Here is a 17,235-nt window from a genome sequence, read left to right as displayed (position 1 = left end):
ATTATGCAATTTTAAGCTTCAAAATAATTTCCACTCCTAAAGGTCCAATCCTTACTCTTCCAAAAAAATCTGTGTGTTATTTATTAGTTTCCGGATATAGTATGTCAAACTAATCTCTCCCCTCAACCTAGTTCTTTTCAAAGCTTAGCAAACTAATCAACCTCCAATAGGCTAAGAACGCACCTCTTTTCTTTCACAATTTTTTCTTGTAGGAGTGCAAAGCTTAAAGGCATTCTTTTCTAAATTGTCCATGTAACGGGGGTCCATCGATGACTCCCAACCAATCAAGGTTTAGGGCATCAAGCTTTAAGGATTTTTCAACCACTAACTCCTCGAATTTCACCCCAGACTTTTGAGAATGAATTTTTAATACCCAATCACCTAAATATGTTAAACTCCACCTATTCACCCATGTAATGAGCATTGAGGTCGGTGACTCCCAACCAATGAAGGCTTAGGGCACCAGGTTTTAAAGATTTTCACCATATACCCCTCAGACCTTACTCGGGCTTCAAGGCAAGTAAAACATTTTTTTTTTTATTTTTACAGGCTCATTAGCCTTTTATAAGGTGTCTCAACACTATTAACATGAGGTCAAAGGTACCAAGTCTAAAATTTCCTAAGTAAATGGGGAAAATAGTTTTTCATCTTATACCCGGAACCTAGTGTGCACAGTGTGTGAATAGCTTAAAGTGGAAGAACTAAGGTTGAAATCAATAGAAGTTTCAACAATTCATCAACTTTAATAAAAATAATACAAACTCTAAGTCAAGTAAAAAGAACAAAAAATTCAATTTCTCTCATTTCATTTTGAAACTTTTTCATTAATAGCCATGGAGAGTAGCAATTTTTTTTTTTAAATTAATCAAAAGGCAACTAAATTACCAAAATAACTTAGCATTAATAACAAAAACTTCCTTCCTCAACTCTCCCCTCAACCAAGCTGAACATTGTCCTCAATGTGACAAAAGCGATTGAACAATAGGGAGGAAGTGGTACCTCTGCCTCTCCTGTAGGAGGCTCCTGATGGGGCAAAGGCTGATCAACAAAAGGAGGGGTCTGTGGTGGCTCTGAAAAGCTGGGAAAGGCATGCTCAGGAGCTGATGTAATGCCTTGATGATGCTGGATCTGCCTCAAGATGGCAGTGTGCTGGGCCTGAGTGGTAAGAATCTTGGACTGTAGTGCTCTGTTCCCTTTGTTTTGCTCCCCTGTTTTCCCCTTGACTTCATTCTTCAGGCTTTCCTACCTGCATGTTAACACAAAAACCAATTCAAACCACATTAGAATGAAATTAAGGTCAAAAATAAAAATCAAAACATGCATATACACAAGAAAAAACACTAGATTAAACTAAAATTAACGCAAAAGCAAACAAAAAGAGGATGAACTTTTTAGTCTTTGAAGAGACTAAGTTCAACCATGAACTGATTGTTTTCATGTTTGAGGTGGATCAAGGAGGATGAATTCCTCCTTGTCTGGGGAAAATGATTCTATATAGGGCTTGAGACGATGCCCATTCACTTTGAAAGTTCGAGTGCTCTTGAAGTTGAGTAGTTCCACTACTCCATTTGATTGCATGTCATGAATTATGAAAGGACCGTCCACTTGATTTCAATTTTCCCAGAAAAAGATGAAGTTTAGAGTCATAAAGCAAGACTCTTTGTCCCTTGGTAAAATTCTTCTGGTTTACCAACTGATCATGCCATTTCTTCAACCTTTCTTTTGCAATTTTTGAATTGAGGTAAGCATCATTCCTCATTTCCTCCAATTCTTTCAAATCCAAACATCTCTTTAACCCAGCTCTTGTCAAATCCATGTTGAGCTTCTTGATTGCCCACCATGCTTTATATTCAACCTCTACTGGAAGATGGCACGCTTTGCCATAAACAAGGCAATAAGGAGACATTCAAGAATGGTCTTATAAGCGGTCCTATAAGCCCATAATGAATCCAGGAGCTTAATGGACCAATCCTTCCTATTCACATTCACCACCTTCATTAGTATATTCTTGATTTCCCGGTTGGCTAACTCAACTTGGCCACCTGTTTGAGGGTGATAAGGTGTAGCTACCTTGTGCTTGACCCCATATTTGGCTAGAAGAGTCTTAAAAGGCTTGTTGCAAAAGTGGGTTCCTCCATCACTGATAATGGCCTTAGGCACTCCAAACCTTGAAAAGATGTTCTCCTTGAGAAATTTGAGAACCACCTTATGATCATTGCTCCTACATGGGATTGCTTCAACCCACTTAGAGACATAATCCACTCCCACCAAAATGTAGGAGTGTCTAAACGACATTGGAAATGGTCCCATGAAGTCTATCCCCCAAACATCAAAGACATCCACTATCAAGATGGGGTTCAAGGGCATCATATTCAGGTATGTTAGCTTCCCTAGCCTTTGACACCGATCACATCCCTTGCACATAGAGTGGGCATCCTTGAAAGAGAGGGCCACCAAAAACCTGATTGGACCACTCTCATGGTTATTTTCTGGGAAGCAAAATGACCTCCACATGCAGTATCATGACAATGGGATAGAATTCCTAATTGCTCTTGTTCAGGAACACATTTCCTTATGATTTGATCCGCACAATATTTGAAGAGAAAAGGCTCCTCCCAATAATAGGCATGGATCTTAGCAAAGAAATGCTTCTTGTCTTGGGCACTCCACTCACTTGGAACTTCTCCAGTAACCAAGTAATTTGCAATGTGAGAATACCATGGAGCTACCTCTATTGACATGAGAGACTCCTCAGGGAAGTCATCATTGATAGGTAGACCATGTGAGTCATGTGCTATCACAAGTCTTGACAAGTGGTCAGCTACCACATTTTCTACTCCCTTTTTATCCCGGATTTGGAGATTGAATTCTTGAAGCAAAAGGATCCATCTTATCAATCTTGCCTTGGCATCTTGCTTGGTTAGCAAGTACTTCAAAGCAGAATGGTCAGTGAACACCACTATAAAGGACCCTACCAAATAGGCACGAAACTTATCCAAGGCAAAAACTACTGCCAACAACTCCTTCTCAGTAGTTGTGTAGTTTTTGAGCCTCATTCAAAGTTTTGCTTGCATAATAAATCACATAGGGCTTTCCATCTTCTCTTTGCCCCAAAACAGCCCCCATAGCAAGATCACTTGCATCACACATTACCTCAAAAGGTAATTTCCAATTTGGGGCTCTCACTATTGGTGCAGTTGTGAGGAATTGCTTCAGTTCCTCAAAACTCTTCTGACATTTCTCATCCCACACAAACTTGGCATCCTTTACCAAGAGTTCACAAAGAGGTTTTGAGATTTTTGAGAAATCCTTAATGAACCTCCTATAGAACCCGACATGTCCTAGGAATTGCCTAATTCCTTTAACATTTGTGGGAGGTGGCAACTTAACAATTAGCTCCACCTTTGCCTTATCTACCTCAATGCCATTCTTGGAGATTATATGTCCTAAGACAATTCCTTGTTGTACCATAAAATGGCACTTCTCCCAATTTAGCACTAGGTTTTCTCAATACATCTTTGGAGAACAGCTTCTAAATGCAACAAACACTCCTTATAAGAACCTCCATATACAGTGATGTCATCCATGAAGACTTCCATGATGCGCTCCACCATATCACTGAAGATGCTTAGCATACATCTTTGGAAAGTTGCAGGTGCATTACATAGACCAAAGGGCATCCTCCTATAGGCAAAAGTACCAAAGGGGCAAGTGAAGGTTGTCTTTTCTTGATCTTCCAAATCAATCTCTATTTGGAAGTACCCCGAGTAACCATCCAAAAAACAGTAGAAAGGATGCCCTGAGACTCTCTCAAGGACTTGGTCCATGAAAGGCAATGGGAAATGGTCCTTCCTAGTCACTGAATTCAACCTCCTGTAGTCTATACACACCCTCCATCCTGAGGTAAGACGTGTAGAGACTTCCTCCCCTTTCTCATTCTGGATCACAGTAATTCCAGATTTCTTTGGGACTACTTGGGTTGGGCTCACCCACAAGCTATCTGAAATGGGATATATGATCCCTGCTTGAAGTAGCTTCAGAACTTCACCCCTTACCACCTCTTGCATGTGAGGATTCAACCTCCTCTGGGGCTGCCTCACTGGTTTTGCATCTTCCTCCATGTAGATATGGTGGGTGCATACCAAAGGGCTAATCCCTTTCAGATCAGAAATTTGCCATCCAATGGCTTTTTTGCATTTTCTGAGGACTCCCAAAAGACTATCCTCTTGATCACTTGTGAGAGTTGAAGAAACCACCACTGGACATTTCTCATCTTCCTCCAAATATGCATACTTCAAATCAACAGGAAGTGGCTTCAAAACTAGCTTTGGAGGGTCCTCCGTAGCTGCTCCTTGTGAGTCCTCCTTATTGAACAGTGGTAAGATCTCTTCCCGTCTCCTCCAAGGAGACATGATGGCTAACACATCAGAGGGTTCAGGTAACCCTTCTTCAAGCACTCCAAGGCTTTCGTTCAAGCTCTCTTCTAAATTCTTGTCACAATGCTCTTCAACCAAAGTGTTGATCAAGCACACCTCCTCCAATCCTTCCTCCTCTTCGGGTGAAGATGCCTCTTGCATAGGTGGAATATGTTTAGTTCCAAGGTCATGTTTCCAAATGTGAGTTGCATCACCCCATTCCTACAATTGATGATGGCATTGGAGGTAGCTAGGAAAGGTCTCCCAAGGATGATTGGCACATAATTTGCTTCCTTAACAGTGGGATCAGTATCAAGCACCACAAAATCCACGGGATAGTAGAATTTGTCCACTTGAACTAAACATCCTCTATCACCCCCTTGGGATTTTGACTGACCTATCAGCTAAGGAGAGAGATGGTTGTGGGCTTCAATCCTCCAAGTCCCAGTTGCTTATACACAGAGTATGGGAGCAAATTCACACTTGCCCCCAAGTCTAGTAAAGCCTTCTCCACATGTGTCCCTCCAATGTTGACTGAAATGGTGGGACATCCCGATCTTTGTACTTAACTGGAGACTTACACTGAATGATGGCACTTACTTGCTCAGTGAGGAATGCCTTCTTTGTCACATTAACCCTCTCTTGACCGTGCACAAGTCCTTTAAAAATTTTGCATATGTGGGGACTTGCTTGATCATATCAAGTAAGGGTATATTCACCTTCACTTGTCTCAAAACTTCAAGAATTTCTGATGAATTCTTGATTCCCTTCTTTCCATGTAAAGCTTGAGGAAAAGGGGGAGGCATATGTTTCTTCATCATATCCTCTTTAATCACTATCCTTGGCTCTTCTTCAATGCTTGATTTAGATGCATTTTTCTTCCACTCTTCTCTTCTTGGTTATTGCTCTCTTTAACCAAGGTTCTCCTTGACATGAGTTCTTCATCTTGCCTCACCTTAGGCAAGGGTTGATCAACCTCCTTCCCACTCCTCAAGGTGATCACAGCTTTGACCTCCCTCAACTTTGAAGACTCCCCATCTTGGGTTTCAACTTCATGAACACCCTTTGGATTTTGGCTTGGTTGAGAGGGAAACTTTCCTTTCTCATTCACTGTGTTGAGGTTGGTAAGCCTAGAGATGGAGTATTGAATATTATCTATCTTCTGAGATAGATCATTTTGCATCCCATCCATTCTCTTAATTTGAGAACTCTCAACATTTTCAATCTTTTGGTGCAATTGGGAGTTGATTGCCTTTTGTTCACCCACAAAGTCACCCATGACTTTACTTAGGTTCACAATGGCTTGCTCCACTGAAGAGGTTTGTTGAGGTGCTTGGGTTTGTGGTTGGTATGAAGGTGGCTTTGGTTTCCAAGAAAAATTTGGATGGTTTCTCCAGCTTGAATTATAGGTGTTTCCATAAGGTGCATTGTTGTTGGGCCTAAATTGCCCCACAACATTGGCTTGATCACCTAACATCTCCCTCACAGCTGGGATGGTTGGGCACTCATCTACCACATGATCACATGATTGGCAAATGGTGCATGGCATGACATGGGCTTGTGTCTCGGAAATGGCTTGGACTTCATGCATTTTTTTCAACTCAAGTTCTTCCAACCTCCTTGCCATTGTTGCCACCTTAGCTTTCATGTCCATGTCTTCACTTAACATGTACATTCCACCCTTTGGATTTACAGGAGCTTTCATCCTTCCCATTTCTCTTGAGTTGGGCTCATCCCATCCTCTTGATACCTCAGATACATAACTTAAAAAGTCCATGGCTTCTTCCGGATTCTTACTCATAAAATCTCCCCCACACATGGTTTCAAGAATTTGCTTCATGGAGGAAGACATCCCATCATAAAAATAGCTCACCAAGAGCCATGTATCAAAGCCATGATGAGGACAAGCATTGATGGCCTCCATATACCTTTCCCAACATTCATAGAACTTCTCATTTTCTTTGGCAGAAAAGTTTGAGATTTGTCTCTTCAACCCATTGGTCCTATGGGTGGGGAAAAATTTCTTCAAAAATTCGGCCTGAAGATCAACCAATTCCTTATGCTCCTTGGCCTTAAAGAGTTAAGCCATATTTTTGCCTTGTCCTTCAAAGTAAAAGGGAATAGCTTGAGTCTCATCAAGTCTATTGAAGCTCCTCCCTCTCTAAAAGTATTGCACACCTCCTCAAACTCCTTGATGTGGGCATATGGGTTCTCACTCTCCATTCCATGGAAATTTGGTAGGAGGGGCACAATATGGGGGGCCTTATAATCAGCTGCTCAAGAGGAGGTACGATGCATGAGGGTGCACTCATCCTTGGTGGGTGCATTCTATCCCTCATGGATAGATATGCATTTGGATTACCCCCTTGACCTGGTTGAGAATTCTGATCCTCTTGTGGAGGGTCCATGATGTTTACACAGATATCCAACTCTGTGTCTTGAGGATTCTCTATCCTTACTAGTCTTCCCTCTTGGTCCCGAATCCAATAGGGCATGCACAAGTTACAACTTCCCTGAAAACAACAAAGACAACAAAAACAAAAGAAAGCTAGAAGAAAGTTAAGGTTAGAAAGAAAATGAAAGTAAACTTAACAAAAGGAATTCTACAATTAAAAGAAAGGAAATGAAGTTAGTGAAAAAGGAATTCACCAAACTTGTGATGGAAATCACAAGTAGCCTCTAAAAAGTTGTATCACTGTATCGTGGCACCATCCCTGGCAACGGCGCCATTTTGATTCGTGCCCAGTTGGGTATTTTAATAAAAAATATTTATAAATCCTATGACCTTATACTAGCGTAGCAAAGCTACTATAGTATAGCAGCTCTAGGGTCGAACTCTGGGATGGGTTTTCACTCTACTAGTGATAGACTCAAGATTAGAAATTGAGTCTGATGATTTCCTTTGTCAAAAACTTAAAGTTTAAAAGAAAATAAAATTTGTTTTGAAAGTGGTGTTTGAAACTAAACTAACATAGAACTAGGTAAAAATGGAAGAAAGAAAGTCTCCCGGAGCTAAAGGTTGCTAGGATCAAGTTCAGAATGCAAAGTGGGAAATTCCGGATTTTTCTCCTCGTATTGGGGACAACAACATAAAGGATGGTTGTTTCCCGAACCGATATAGGTTTAACAATGAAGATTTAATCCATAAAAAGTCAATAGAAATGGTAGTCAAGTTCCATTAATGGCTTTAGACACTATGGGTCTTCACCTTGAGCCACTTTCCAATGGCTCGTACATGATAACTAATGGTCTTATGTGGATCTAGCAATAAGTATCCACAGAGACCTAAAAGCTTATCATGTATTGGCCATTCAAAGTGATTCTAAGGGATTTAAAGCAAAACTTTAGATTTAAAAGCCATTTATGAACTCCAACTACCTGTATTTAATGCACGAGAGTTTTCCACTTTTGCATCTGGACTTTTCACCTAGCTTCCTTCACTCCAAGAAACCAAAGGTTTAGCCTCTCATCCTCTGGAAAACATCCTCAGAGGTTGTTTGGCTTCCAAGAAAAAGAAAATAGAAGAAAGAAAAGGAAAGCAAAGAGAACCCTAAACAAGCTTCGCTGAGAGCGTTATATGATGATTTTTCAAAGAAATTACAAACTATATATATATATATATATATATATATATATATGGGTTTATTTACCCCTTGTTCTTACTTAAAGACTAAGGAATCCTATGATAGGTGAATTACAAGGAGAGTTTGGGTATTTAGACATCAAATATCTAAAGCAAAATATCCCAAAATATCTAAAAATGTCAGTCGAAAATATCAGGAAGCTTTAGGAGAACACTGCAACTGTGCATAGCTGTTGCAGAGATGGCTGCAAAATGGATCCAGAGGATCACTAGTGTCTGACGAGCCAAGCTGTCCGGAGAATCTGAATTGGCGGCTGCGGATGCTCTCCGGGTAAGCGCTATAAGATGGCCCGGACATGTCTGTCCGGGAAAGTTGAAACGCCTTCCTCTCCCATCAAGCTGTGAGATATCTGGATATGAAAATGTCGGTGGACGAAATTCCGGATGTGAGATATCCCGCTCTGCCAGGCTACCCAGGTGGAATGAGCTATGTCGCAAAAGGGACCGTCTGCGTGTGCAAGGTGTAGAGACCCCTCTCCGGATGACACGGAGTGCGCATGGCTATCCAGATCAACTCCATCCGGATTCCCCGAGCGGAAAGGCGGCGCAATGCTATCCGGATTCCCTAAGCGGAAATGTGGCACAATTCTATCCGGACATCTTTGCCATGGATTCCTAAAGAACTCTCTTTAATCACGGATTGCTTTGGTGATAAAAAAAGCTATCAAAACACCAAAACTTAACACAATTTGATTAGAAAAGATTGTAAGGGTCCTTAATATGTTAATTGGGTTAAAAGGTGATAACTACTACTCAAAAGTGTTTAAAAGAGTTAATTACAAGCTATCAAATAACACTTTTTGAGTAGTAATCAAAATTCATGCTTACTATTGGGAAGAGCCATTCCTATTCAAATATTGTACGGGTCAAATAATCCAGAAGTGCATCCCTGAGCAAGAGCAACATGGGATCCTCAGTCATTGCCACGAAAGTGCATGTGGAGGCCACTTTACTTCTCAGAAGACAACTATGAAAGTGTTGCAATTAGGTTTTTGTTGGCCATCACTCTTCAAAGACGCCCTTACCATGTGTGGAAGTTGTGACAGATGCCAGAGGCTTGGGAAATTAACATGTAAGAACATGATGCCTTTGAATCCCATTTTAATAGTTGATTTTTTTTATGTATGGGGCATTGACTTCATGGGACCTTTTCCTATGTCCTTTGGCTATTCTTACATCTTGGTGGGAGTGGATTATGTTTCTAAATGGGTTGAAGCAATCCCGTGCAAGCGAAATGACCATAGAATTGTTCTCAAATTTCTCAAAGAGAACATCTTCTCCAGATTTGGAGTACCCAAAGCCATAATTAGTGATAGGGGTACTCATTTTTGTAACAAACCGTTCCAAATTCTCTTAGCCAAATATGGGGTAAAGCATAAGGTAGCTACACCTTACCACCTTCAGACTTCTGGGCAAGTTGAGTTAGCCAACCAGGAGATAAATAACATACTGATGAAGTGGTGAATACGAGCAGAAGAGATTGGTCTGTTAGGCTTCATGATTCACTATGGGCTTACAGGACAGCTTACAAGACCATTCTTGGCATCTCTCCTTATCGCCTAGTTTATGGCAAAGCGTGCCATCTCCCAGTTGAAGTGCAATAAAAAGCTTGGTGGGCAATCAAGACACTTAACATGGACTTGAACAGAGCTGACATGAAGAGATTTCTAGACCTTAATGAGATGGAGGAATTGAGAAATAACGCCTATATCAATTCAAACATTGCAAAATAGAGATTGAAAAGGTGGCATGATCAGTTAATCTCCCGCAAACAATTTAAGAAGGGACAAAGAGTCTTGCTTTATGACTCTAAGCTCCATATTTTCCCGGGAAAATTGAAATCAAGATGGATAGGTTAGTTTACTATCCATGAAGTCTATTCAAATGGAGTAGTTGAGCTACTCAGCAGTATTGGGACTTTCAAAGTCAATGGCCAATGTCTGAAGCCATTCTTGGAGCCATTTTCTAAAGACAAGGAGGAAATCAACCTCCTTGAATTACATCAAGCCTGAAGAAAAATGGTTAGATGGGCTTAGTCTGTCAGAAGACACTAAGTCCATATTTTTTGAATTTTTACTTATTGTTTTGTTTTAAATTCTTATAATTCAAGTTTTATAGATTTGATATATGTTTTTAAGTTATAATTTCTAGCTTTAATTTTATTTTATTATGATTTAGATTAAATTTTTTATGATCAAAGCAGGGGAAGTCAAAAATAGAGGAGAACAGGGCATTTCGCACTGGCCATATTCAATGCGAACCCAATGCGAAAAATTTTGCATCAGCTTTTCTCAATGAAAAAAAAAATCCGCATCGCCAAAGCTTAGTGCGAAACCAATGCGAAAAAATTTGCATCGGCCATTCTCAATGTGAATTCAATGCGAAATCAATTCGAAAAATTTCGCATCAGTTTTGCATCACCCATTTTCAGTGCGAACTCAGTGCAAAAATTTTTGCACCACCAATTCTCAATGCGAACTCATTGCGAAAAATTTTTGCATCAGCTTCGCACCACTAATTCTCAATGTGAAAAATTTCGCATCAGCTTTGCACCACCACTACTCAATGCGAAAAATTTCGCATCGCCAATTTCGCATCAGGCATTCTAATTTCGCATAAGCCAATAGCCATGCGAAACGTCTGCGAAACGCCAATGGTCACTTAACGACCAAGAGGTAAGCCAAAAGTCATTTGAATTTTCTATTTAAAGGCCTCCAGCTGATCATTTGGCACAAGTGTCCTCTATTGTATAGACCTCACTGCCGCCTTGAGAAGCAAAATCCTCACCAATCCACGTCCCGCATCCACCAAGGATAAGCAAAGAAATCCGTCTCTCGACCATATCAGCTATGGTGCGCACCAGAGGGGGCCATACAGACCCGTTCGCATCTCGTGAGGCTCAGCCAAGTGCCTCAACTCCTTAGGAGGCATCTCAGGCCTTGACCGTACCAACTCCTGAGAGTAGGGTGCCTTATAGCCTTTCTTAGCGCTGGTATTCGACACGGAGATTGCCAATTTCTCCACCCCAGAGCCATCAGTACGCCGTGTTCCACCAAGGAAAGCCAGAACCTCGGGCCCTGGAGAGACATCTAGTCAGGCTCCAGCTAATTTTCAGGGCCTAGAAGATATTCAGAGACCTTCAGGCATTGCTCCTGAAGTCATCATCAAGAGAACAATGGTTACCGCGCCTCCCATTCCGGGTAATTTGGATTGTAGAGCCAAGCCATTTCACTCTGAGCTCTACTTCGACATGGAGGCTATGCGACAGTAGCCAGACCTTTAGGATTCATTTGGATTGCTCTAGAGGTACCATCTCGAGCGTCTGATGACTCCCAGAGAGTTTTTCTACCCCAGAGTAGCAATGGAATTCTATCAGTCCATGACTACTCAGGACGTATAGGGTTCCATAGCCATTCGTTTCAGTATAGACGGATGTCAGGGTATGTTAGAGGCTAGGCATATTGTTGAGGCTCTCCACATTCCATTTCAACCAGAGGATCCAGAGCAGTTTAGACAGTGGACGTCCACATCTCAGAGAAACATGGTTCGCATTCTATCACGAGGGACTTCTGAAGATACATGCCTGCCACGTAAGGAGCTTCCATCTGAGATTCTCCTAGTAGATGTATTGTGAGGCTTCTCTGCCATATATTAGAGCATATAGGCTACCCTACTGAGCCCCATCTCGAGCACCACCACCATTGTCGAGGGCATTTTACTCTCGACCAATGGACACAGCTAGTAGAGAGGAATTGAGCTTAAGTAGCCTCACCCAGGCCAGTACCTCCAGTACCAGCACAGCCTTACCAGGCACAGTAGGACGAGCATCCCAAAAAGTCTATTCCGTCCACCCCTGCTGCACCATCTATGCCTCAGGTCGCCTCTACTGATCCTCCAGCTACACTACCTGTTCCACCAGCTGTACCTCCTCCATCACAGGACTTTATCACCATTTCTGGCTCAGAGTTTCGTGGCATGGTATTATTATTCAGAACACTCAACGCCACACATGACGCTCTATTCTGAAAGAAGAGAGACATCCGAGATTAATAGGATCAACATTCTATTATTCTTGACCAACATATTGCTATCATTCGTTAGATACAGCAGCATCTGGGTCTTGCACCACCTCAGACTGATATTCCTGGACCATCAGAGCTGAGAGCTCCAGTTGAGGAGATGATTCCAGCTGAGGACACCATCACAGCTGATGTACCACCCCAGGCCACTCACGAGACAGCCCCAAAGCCATCATGTCCTCCAGAGGACCCCACTTCTTGATCATTTCTTTATATTGTATTTACTTAGTATATTAGTTGATATTATATATTTTGGGATTGGATGTATTGCATGATCATTTCATTGTACTTTCTCAGAGTAATATATACATATGATTTTTGCTTATGCTTGGCATTTTCTAACTCCTTTACTCATTAATCTTTTGTTTTTTGAATCATATGGTTTCTCCTATACGACTCAGACTCCATGTCACTAAGGAGGTACCACTTCCTCCCTTTAGTTATAATCGTTCTTGACACATTGAGGACAATGTTGATCTTGGTTGGGGGGAGAGTAAAGGAAGGGAGTTGTTAATAATGCTAAGTTATCTTGTTAATTTAGTACTTTTTGCTTAATTTTAAAAAGTTTTATTCTACTCTACATGGTTATTAAGGAAAAATTCTCAAAATGAAATGAGAGAAATTGAATTCTTGCCCTTTTATTTGAATAGTAGAGTCATATTATGCTTATTGAGGTTGATGAATTATTGAAACTCCTATTGATTTCAATCTTATTTCTTCCACTTTAATCTTACCACACAATGTGCACTTTAGATTCCGATTATAAGATGATAAACTATCTCACCTCCTGAACTTAGGAAAATTTAGACTTGGTACCTTTGACCTCGTTTTAAATAGTGTTGGGACACCTTATAAAGGGCCAATGAACCTTGAAAAAAAAAAAAAAAAAAAGAAACAGAGAAAAAGAACAAAGTGTTTTACTTGGTTTGAAACCCAAGCAAGGTGCAAGGGGTATATGGTGAAAATCTTTAAAACTTGGTGCCCTAAACCTTAATTGGTTGGGATTCACCGACCTCACTACTCGTTACAAGGGTGAATAAGTGGAGTTAACATGTTGTAGGTGCTTGGTATTAAATTTCAATTTCAAAAGTCTGGGATAAAATTTGAGGAGCTAGAGATCGAAAGATCCTTAAAGCTTGATGCCCTAAACCTTTATTGGTTGGGAGTCATCGATGGATCCCCGTTACATGGACACTTTAGAAAATAATACCTTTAGCATTGCACTCCTACAATGAAAAAAAAAATTGTGAAATAAAAGAGGTACATTCTTAGCTTATTGAAAGTGGTCAATTTGCTGAAGTCTGTAAAAGAACTAGGTTAGGGGGAAGATATTAGCTCAGAGTACTATATTCAAAAGCTAATAAATAACACTTAGATTTTTGTGGAAGAGTACTGATTAAGCCTAGGAGAATGGAAATCCTATCATGACTTAAATTTGCATAATGCCTATTCTTTATGAATTATGATCAGGTAAGAGTTTTGATACCCTCTTGTTGAAGGATGAGTTTTGTTTCTTTAATGTTCCATGTGAGAGTATGTTTTGAAATCATGTCACTTATGATTTTTTGGAAGTGATCAGCATGATTTTGTAAATTATAGTACTATCTTAATTTTTGTTTGGTTTTTCTCTCCTTCATTGCTAAGGGACTAGCAATATGTCGGTTGGGGGGAGTGATCACTACTCAAAAAGTGCTCTTTTATAGCTTGTTATAAACCCTTTTAAACACATTTGAGTAGTAATTAATACCTTTTAACTCAATTTGGCACATTAAGGACCCTTGCAAATATTTTTAATCAATTTTTGGCTAGTTTTGGTGTTTTTGGTAGCTTTTTGATCATTGAAACAAGCCAAGAATGAGGGAGAACTTTTTGTAACCCTTGGGAATTATTTTCCAAGCCAATCAAGAGATGCAAGGAAGAGGATTAGAGAGAGAAATCCATTATGAAGCAATTTTGCATGGTGATGCGAAATCTTCACATGCTATGCGAAATTCAAAGGATAGAAGTTGCAAGGAAATTTTGGAGCAATTCTTGGAGTCCATTTTTTACATTCTATATATCATTTCTAAGATTGGGAAGTCAGGAGTTCAATGCTTCAAATGGTGTGCAATTTGGAGATGAAACGAGGAAGTTATGGCTGTTTGAAGGCGACTGCACAAAGCTGAGGTGGAATTTGGCATTGACATTTCCTGATGCGAAAATTTTTGCATTAACATTCCCTGATGCGAAAATTTTCGCACTAACATTTCTCAATGTGAAAATTTTTGCAGCACACTTTCCCAATGCAAAAATTTCCACACTAACTTTCTCCGATGCGAAATTTTTCGCACCACCTGTCTCCAATGCGAAAATGTAATAGCTAGATATTTTACACCGACTCTTTTAGATCTTTTTACCTTAAGATATTTGGTGTAAATTATCAATTCTCTCCTTGTAATTAGTTGAAGATCTTTTAGGATATTTAGGATATCTAATTAAGAGGTTGAAAATATCTCTCTTTATATATCCTAAGATATCTCCTTGTAAAAAGATTCCTAGAGACAATCCTCGATACATTTTTTCCATATCTCAAAAACCATCTCTGATATCTTTCGTCTCTATGAAAAGGGGATCACTTGTACATGTTTTTAGTAAGAAATATACAGAGCAATGCTCTGCCTTACCTTCTCGTTTTGATTGTATTTTTCATTCTAGCCAAACAACCTCTGAAGATGTTTTCTCAGAGGATGAGTGGCTAAACTTTTTGTCTCTTGGACGGAAGGGAGCTTGGTAAGGGACTCGACTACAAAAGTGAAAGTTTTCCTTGTTTCAATTTTTAATGAAGATGAAGTTGTGACCTGGTAATGGTTTTTATATTTTTAGTTAACTTAAAACGCCTTAAAATCACTTAGGCCAGCACTTGGTAAGGCAAGTGGACTTCATCCATTGAGTTACACTAGTTTATCTCTTGCGAGCCTCTAGTAGGTGGTTTAAAGGTAGGATTTTCTAGAATAGCCAACACTTGGTATGCTTTTGGACTCTAAGGGGACATCCATTAGTTATCTCTTGCGAGCTTGTGAAAGGTAATCCAAGATTAAGGATCACCTTGAATGGCAAATGATAGGTGAGAGGCACGAGCCGTTGTAAGATGCATCAGTGAGAGGGAATTAGCGTTGAAACCATTAATGAGAAGCAACTGTAACACACCGATTGGGAGGATGACTATAGGTTAAATCCCCAATGCAAGGAAAGATCCGAAAATCTCCATTTTTGTATAAGGGACCTGAACCTAGTCACCTGAAAATCCAAGAGAACATTTTCTTTGTAATTAAACTCAGTTACTATTTTTGGTTAGTTTAAAACCAACCTTTTCCAAACCAAAGTTTATGCTTTCTTTTAAAGCTAACTTGGAAAAGAAAAAACACTAATCTAATTCTTTAAACTAATATCAGGTGTGAAATGAAAACCCATCACAGTGAATGATCCTAGAGCCACTATGCTATGTTAGCTAAGGCTATCCTAGTACATGGTGAAAATAGGTTATAAATTTTGTTGATTACTCCCGTCTGAGGATTGAATTAGAAGACACTAGTTGGGGCTCACGAATCATCCCTGAACTCACAACCTGTAGTCTTTTATGTAATCAATAACCCTGAACTATTCATAGCATCAAGAGCCCTCAGCTCACGACCCGGAGTTGTTCATGTTAGCCACAACCAAGAGCTATTGATAGCATCTAGTGCCTTGAGCTCACGAACAAGAGTAGCTCATCTCATCCATAGCCCTAAGCTTTTAATAACATCCAGAGTCATGAGCTCATGACCTGGAGTCATTTATATCAACCACAACCTAGTTCTATTCATAGCATCTAGAGACCTAAACTGAAGACCTAGAGTGGCTCATGTCATTCACAACCTTGAGTTGTTCATAGCATCTAGGCACGACGTAAAGTCATTCATGTCAACCATAGCTTTAAGATGTTATAGTATCTATAGCCCTTAGTTCAAAACCCTAAGTCATTCATGTCATGCATAACCCTAAGCTCATGATTTAGAGTTTTTCATGTCATGCACAACCCTAAGCTCATGATTTAGAGTTTTTCATGTCATTAACAACTTTGAGATATTCATAAAATCAAAATTCCAGAGCTCACGACCTGGATTCATTCATGTCAACCATTGCCCAGAGCTGCTAATACCATATAAAGCCCTAACTTGATGACTTAGAGTCTTTCATGTAAACAATTGCCCAGAGCCCTTCATACCATCTAGGGCTCTGAACTCATGAAACAGAGTGTTCATGTCAACCACAACCCAACGTTGTTCATAGCAACTAGGGCTCTAAGCTCCTGACCTAGAGTCATTCATGTCATCTAAAACCCTATTTGCTAATTAAATCTAGAGCCTTAAGCTCACAACCTGGACTCTTTCATGTCATCAGGAACCTTAAGTTGTTCATAGCACCTAGAACCGTGAGCTCACCCCCTGGAGTCGTTCATGTCAACCACATCCCAGAGAAATTCATAGCAACTAAACCCTTGAGCTCACACCTAAAGTGGCACTTGTCTTCGAAAATCATAAGTTATTCATAGCATCTAAAGCTCTAAGTTCATGGCCCAAAGTCGTTCATGTCAACCACAACCCTAAGATGTTCATAGTATACATAACCTTTAGTTCATGACCCTAAGTCATTCATGTCATCCATAATCCTGACATGTTTATAGCATTTAGAGACCTCAACTCATGACCAAGAGGACCTCATGTCATCCACAGGCCTGAGCAGTTCATATCATTTAAAGTCTTGAGTTCATGACCTATAGTAGTTCATGTCATCCATAGACCTAAGTTATTCATAACATCAAGAGCCCTGAACTAACGACCCAAAGTCGTTCATGTTAGCCACAACTAAGAGTTGTATATAGCATCTAGTGTCTTGATCTCACAAACTAGAGTAGCTCATGTCATCCATAGCCCTGAAGTTTTAATAGCATCTAGAGTCGTGAGGTTACGACCTAGAGTTGTTTATATCAACCACAACCTAGTGTTATTCATAGTCTCTAGAGCCTTAAGCTAAAAACCCAGAGTGGCTCATGCCATTGATAGCATTGAGCTATTCATAG

This window comes from Vitis riparia, unplaced genomic scaffold (assembly GCF_004353265.1).
Source record: "Vitis riparia cultivar Riparia Gloire de Montpellier isolate 1030 unplaced genomic scaffold, EGFV_Vit.rip_1.0 scaffold205_pilon_pilon, whole genome shotgun sequence".
NCBI lineage: Eukaryota > Viridiplantae > Streptophyta > Magnoliopsida > Vitales > Vitaceae > Vitis > Vitis riparia.
This window is presented reverse-complemented; position numbering follows the sequence as displayed.